This window comes from Primulina tabacum, chromosome 18 (genome assembly GCF_025594145.1).
Source record: "Primulina tabacum isolate GXHZ01 chromosome 18, ASM2559414v2, whole genome shotgun sequence".
Classification (NCBI taxonomy): Eukaryota; Viridiplantae; Streptophyta; class Magnoliopsida; order Lamiales; family Gesneriaceae; genus Primulina; species Primulina tabacum.
The window spans coordinates 13,309,444-13,316,815 of record NC_134567.1 but is presented as its reverse complement, the minus strand read 5'-3'; positions in this window follow the sequence as shown (position 1 = coordinate 13,316,815).

Here is a 7,372-nt window from a genome sequence, read left to right as displayed (position 1 = left end):
TCTCAAACGAAAAACTTCTTCCAATTTTCTAGTGCAAATTAGAAGATGGACAAATTATCTAGTCGTGGACCTGATTAGAAGAAAGGAGTCCTTGAAGAAAGTTCGTAGGGATTCATCAAGAGCTAATCCGTTTATACCGGATTAGTTGGAGCCACGTGATTAATTCACAAAGGTATAGAATTTCAACACCCTATGAATGTTTATTATTAAATCATACGAGCGCCCAAAACAAAACATATTTTGATTGTCAAAATAAATAAAAATTTTAAAACTTCCGCTGCGTTTGGGCGTGTAGAAAACCGAGATCCAACATCTTCCCCAAACAAAACATGAATTATACCTTTCGTCGCACAATGTCTGTCGATGTCGAAGTCTCGATGACGAATCTGTCACTATCAAATCTGAAATGGAAATGTTGATAAATATTCTATTAATCTCTAATCTCAATCAACACATATCCAATTCAATACTTGATCTCGGTACAATTTGACGGCATAACGACGTAATCTCTCGATACCCGTCAATCCACCTCTCAACATATATCACCAATTCATAAGTCTCAACTCATAATCATCATTATAAGCACATGATAGTACCCAAATTCTGCATATTTAACTCTAAATATGCTGGAAAATCATAACAATTGCATATGATATCCGATAATCGATCCGTTTACGAATATATAGTCACTAACTTCACAAGAACACATAATCTAGTGTAATTCACAATTTCCCCAACATCAATATTTCAAATCATGCAGGAAATGAATGAAACTTACATCCCCTTAAGGCCTTTGACGAGAGGAGTTCAGAACCGAAATCTGATTAACGTTTGGATGTAAAATTCTTGTACAAACTAGCTTCAAAAGTGAAAGAACTTTCCTTTTCCTTGATCCCTTCTCCCTCTCGATTCTCAGCTGTCCAGGAGAGGAAATGAAGACACATAATATATATATCTTGCATGTTGAGGGGCAAGTGTCATATTTTTAAAGTAACACGCATGACCGCGGGTGCGGTAGTTCGGGGACCGCGGGTGCGCTCAGGCTTCAACGGTCCATCCAACTTTGCATAAACGTCGACCGCGGGTGCGCTACATATAAGACCGCGGGTGCGGTGTCATCAACGCGGGTGCGGTTACGTTTGAACCGGGGGTGCGGTGTCATTTCTGTAAATACTTTCCAACTCTCTGTCCATCAACCGCGGATGCACTCCTTCTTGGACCGCGGGTGCGGTGACCCTACTGTAAAAATGGTTAACTTTCTGTCCATGCACCGCGGGTGCGGTGCTTCTCTAGGCGCGGGTGCGGTCCCTTTCTTCAAGCAACACTTCATCTTTTCATTTTATCCACATACAATCTAGGGCATTACATTTCTCCCCCTCTTAGATATTAGTTCGTCCTCGAACGTGAAATCAATTATTCAAAGTATGTATGAACAGCAGTAAATTCAAAAGCTGAATCAATACTCATATCATGAGAATACCTCGGGATATTTCTGTTTCATATCTGCTTCTGTCTCCCAAGTCGCTTCCTCGGTGCGATGACGACTCCACTGGACTTTCACTAGCGGAATAGTCTTCGTTCTGAGCTGTTTTTCTTTTTGATCAAGAATCTATATCGGTTGTTCAACATAACTCAATGTCTGATCTAGCTCGACTTCGTCAGGCCGAATGACATGAGAACAATCTGGCATATATCTACGCAGCATCGATACATGAAAAACGTTATGTATCCCGGATAGAGAAGGAGGAAGAGCCAATCGATATGCTCGATCGCCAATCTTTTCAAGAATCTCATATGGACCGATGTATCTAGGAGACAACTTCCCGCGTTTGCCAAATCTGACAACGCCTCGGAAAGGTGAAATCTTCAAGAATACTTTGTCTCCCTGTTCAAATACTAACGGTCTACGTCTGATATTGGCATACTTGGCCTGTCTATCTTGTGCCGTCTTCATTCTTTTCTGAATGATCTTCACCTTCTCAGTCATTTCCCGAATCATATCAGGCCTAAGTTCTGGTACTTAAGATATATCATCCCAATATAGAGGAGATCTGCACTTCTTGCCATACAATGCTTCAAACGGTGCCATCTCTATACTCGTTTGGTAGCTGTTGTTGTATGAGAATTCACACAATGGTAGTGAATTTTGCCAACTAGTGCCAAAGTCTAGCACTACAGCCCTCAACATATCCTCTAAAGTCTGGATAGTCCGCTCTGACTGTCCATCTGTCTGGGGATGATAAGCAGTACTCAGGTGTAATGTCGTACCTAGAGCCTGTTGCAAACTGTGCCAAAAGTGTGAAGTGAATCGTGGATCACGATCTGATACGATAGACTTCGGCACACCATGTAATTTGACTACCTCCCTGATATATATCTCAGCCATTTGATCATGTCTGTACATCATCCTATACGGAATAAAACACGCTGATTTGGTTAATCTGTCTATCACAACCAAAATCGCATCACAACCCCGGGATGATCGAGGTAACATCGTCACGAAATCCATGGAAATGTGATCCCATTTCAATTCTGGAATAGATAGGCTCTGAAGTAAACCTTCGGGTTTCTTTCTCTCGACTTTCACCTGTTGGCAATTCAAGCATTTAGACACATATTCGGCAATATCTGATTTCATCTGTTTCCACCAGAACTGTGTCTTCAAGTCGTTGTACATCTTTCTACCACTAGGGTGAATGCTGAACCGACTACAGTGCGCTGCTGACAATATCTGTTGTTTCAACTCTGAAACATCTGGCACTACAATACGGTTATTCACATACAGGACAAAATCACGTACCTGATATTCAGACTGATGTCCTGATCTGACCATCTGAATTGACTGCTGTATATTTTGATCTGTTATTTGAACTTCTTTGATTTTCATCATCAAATCTGTCTCAACTTGAATCGTGGCAAGTCTTAATGGTCTACTATCTGTGTCAAACGCTAAACCAGACAAACAACAATCTTCAACTAAATTCGAAACACCTTTCGTCGATAAGTATAGGGCACAAACCTTTCGACTCAAGGTATCTGCTGCTGCATTTGACTTCCCTGGATAGTACTTGATCTCGCAATCAAAATCTTTCAGTAGATCAAGCCATCTACGCTGCCTCATGTTCAACTCTGACTGAGAAAACAGATACTTCAGGCTTTTATGGTCTGAATAAATCTCAAATTTCTCACCATAAAGATAGTGACGCCAGATTTTCAAGGCAAAAACAATAGCCGCCAATTCAAGATCATGAATGGGGTATCGAATCTCGTGTGGCTTCAGCTGTCTAGAGGCATATGCGATCACATGACCACGCTGCATAAGAACACATCCCAGCCCTCTGTGAGATGCATCACAATATACAACGAAATCACAAGTACCCGAAGGAATCATCAAGACAGGTGCACTGGTCAGCCTCTTCTTCAACTCTAGGAAACTAGATTCACAATCCGCAGACCACACAAACGACGCATTTTTCTGTGTCAACTAGGTAATCGGATTTGCAATACTGGAGAAATCTTTGATGAACCGTCTATAGTACCCTGCTAGACCCATGAAACTGCGTATCTCTGGCACAGAAGTCGGACTCGGCCAACTGATCACAGCTTCCACTTTACTCGGATCTACAGAAATACCGTCTCCAGATATGATATGACCCAAGAAGACAACCTGTCTCAGCCAAAACTCACACTTTGACAGTTTCGCATATAATCTTTCATTTCTTAGTGTTTGCAACACAATTCTCAAATGATTGGCATGCTCATCCAAATTTTTAGAGTACACCAAAATATCATCAATAAAAACAATCACAAACTCATCTAAATATCTCTGAAAGACACGGTTCATCAACCCCATGAACACCGTTGGAGCATTCGTTAAACCGAAAGGCATGACAATAAATTCGTAATGTCCATACTTGGTTCGGAATGCTGTCTTTGGTATATCAATATCTCGTACTCGCATCTGGTGATATCTAGATCTCAGATCGATCTTGGAATAAATAGATGATCCCTGCAACTGATCAAATAAGTCGTCGATACGAGGCAAAGGATATTTGTTCTTTATCATTGCCTTGTTCAGCTGCCTGTAATCTATACACAATCTCATAGAACCCGCACAAATAGCACTGGTGCGCCCCAAGGAGACACACTCGGTCTAATGTATTCCTTGGTCAGAAGATCTTCTAGTTGTTCTTTCAATTCTTTCAGTTCTATCGGCACCATCCTATACGGAGCTCAAGATATAGGAGCGGTACCTGGAATAAGATCAATACTAAAATCTACCTCTCGGGCTGGAGGTAACCCTGGAATCTCGTAAGGAAATACATCTGCAAACTCCCGTACTACTGGCAAATCTGCCAATGTCGGGCTCGATTTCAGTAAATCTACTGAATAAATAAGGAACCCTTCTGCTCCTTGCTGCAGCAATCTACTCATAGTCAGAGCAGATATTAAGGGAATCCGAGATCTGGAACCCTTACCATAGAATTTCCACTCATCTGTCATTTCAGGTCTGAATCTGACAATCTTGTGAAAACAGTCTACGGTGGCTCTGTACTTAGTCAACATGTCAATCCCGACAATACAATCAAAATCAGATAAACCAAGTACAACACATTCAAAATCGATCTCATGCCCTTCAAACTGTAGTACACAATGTCTAACTGAAGTCACAGATATCAGACCACTTCCCAACGGAGAAGAAATAGACACTACAGTAGACAATGACTCTACAGGCAATGCATGTATCAATGCAAAACGTTCTGATATGAATGTATGTGATGCACCTGTATCTATCAATACATATGCAGGATAACCGCAAAGAAAACAGTTACCTGCAATCACATCGTCTGGTGCATCTTGGGCTTGCTCCTCGGTCAGTGCAAACACCCGAGCCTGCTGTCTAGGAGGTTGGCTCACTGTCTGGCCACCCCTGGCTCTAGGCTAGGATTGTGCAGATGGTGGCTGGAATGAATGTACAGATGTCTGTCTCTCAATCTGAGGCACTGATGCAGAGGACCCTGCACTCTGGGATCGTTGTGCACCTCTCTGGGGACAAACTCTAGCAAAGTGTCCCTGCTGCCTGCATATGTTACATCTGCCCATCACTCCCTGACACTGCTCTGTGGCATGTCGGCCTCCACAAGTAGTACAATATACACCTGTCACATCTGTACTCTTGCCAGGACCTCTCTGTCTTGACCCACTGGAGCTCGATGAACTGCTCCCTGCTCTCTTGAACTGCTTACCCTTAGCCTTCAAAGAATCTTTCTTCCCACTACTACTGATTCCACTATCAAATCGAGGAGGAGGTGGTGGAAACTGTGTGGCGAACGGTGGCGGTCTCTGACCCTGAACACTATAGGAAGTTCCTCGTTGCCTAATCAAGCCAGCCTCTGCTCCCTTCGCTCGATTCAGCGCCTCAAAAAAAGGGTTGGGTCGTCCCGTGTTCACTAAAGTGAAGATATCCGGATTCAAACCATTTATGAACTGATCGGCCACTGCCTCATAATTCCCTGCTACGTGAGGTGCAAATCGAAGTAAGGACGAGAATTTGGCAACATACTCCTCTATGTTCCACTGGCCCTTCCTCAAGTTGGCGAACTCGGCCCCTTTGTCTTTTCGATACGACACTGGAAAGAAACGTTGATAAAATTCATCTTTAAAGACTTTCCAAGTAATATCAATACCTCGATGTTCTAAGGCTCGTTTCGCCATTAGCCACCAACTCTGTGGGGACCCGGACGCTAATCATCTTCTTAATCATCTTTGGGATTTAATTATCAATTAAGATAAACAGGGTCTAAAAATTTTTCTTTAAAATGCGGAAGATAATGGAATCAATCTATTATACATCTCAGTATAAAAGTACAATAATGTACAACAATTATTCAAACTAGTCTAAGGTTCAACTACTAAATTTCAGGTATTAAACCAAGTCGACAATAAGTCCGGAATCACCACTCTAACTCATTTTCTCTCATCATCCTCTTTACCCCGATCCTGTCCCACCTGTTGTCATGCACACATACAAAACAAGACAACAGCCGGATACTCCGGTGAGAATAAATCCCAGTATAAATAATGTATACATGCAGTTAACTGAATTAAAATAAAAGCATGAATTATATCTTATCACATGTAGCATAATCAAAAAACATGAATCCATACCAGTCTGTAAATAAAACATGAATCGTCATCTACGAAACATAAATCAATACGGATCTGTAAATCGAATTCTAGTCTCAATATCTAAAACTCGACTCATCTCTCATTCTAATCTAGAGATCCCGGTGAATAAGAACGTAACAAGTCTCCCACCTACTACTACCAGTCGCAGTGGCGGTACGTTCTTATTTCTGGACTTTGGTGTAATCTATATCGAATAGAATGCTATCTGTATCTGAAGCATAACGATATACCAAACGTCCAGTGCCTTGGCGTATCTACCAAGACTAGGCCTATTCTGACAATGTGCAATGGGTCAGTGACAAGTCTGTCAAAATCTAACCCCTCTGTCAGTGACTCTTACTTAATAGCTCTCTGCTTTCTACTTCTAATTCAATAGAATAAACATACTCATTAAAACACAAAGGTATAAAAACAATACCATAGAAGTATGTGATTTAGGAAAACTTGAGTTAAATCTAACTCAAGTCGATCTCCCAATTAACATCCATTTATACCTTTCTCTTCTCGGTCTGATGAAGACGAAGTCTTGTATTCCAATCTGTCCATATCCCAATTTGATAATGACGATCATATAAATACCATATCAGTTTATAACTCAATTCAAGACCTGTTCTGATCAATACTCACATCAGTATATAATCTGATCCATATCTGAACAAGGTACAATCTAATTCATATCAATGATATCACTGTACAATCGAAATCATTACTGAATCTGATCAATATCAATCTACTGATGTTTCGACGACATAGCAATACAGTCACGATAACCCCGTCTATCTCAACATCACGGATATAATACAAGAATTCAGTACAACTCATAATCTGAATAATAACACAACTCGGGTATAGAATCTCAACTAAATCAATTCTGAAATTCATAACAATTGCATAACCAATCTATTCTTTAATCTGACTTCAAATATATACTGATTAGTGTATCCTAAACACATTATACAAATCAATTCTCAATTCATAGTCAATAACGATACGAATCTGATATCAAATTCCAACCAATATCTTTCGAAAATCATAATAATTCCATACTGTATTTGTTCTTCTGTCCGGTTTCGATTATACGATGTCTACTGTCTCGAGAACAACATATATGAATCATCTTCAATTCCATTAACATCATATTTTCAAGTCATCTCAAAACGTAATAAAACTTACGTTCAATTGT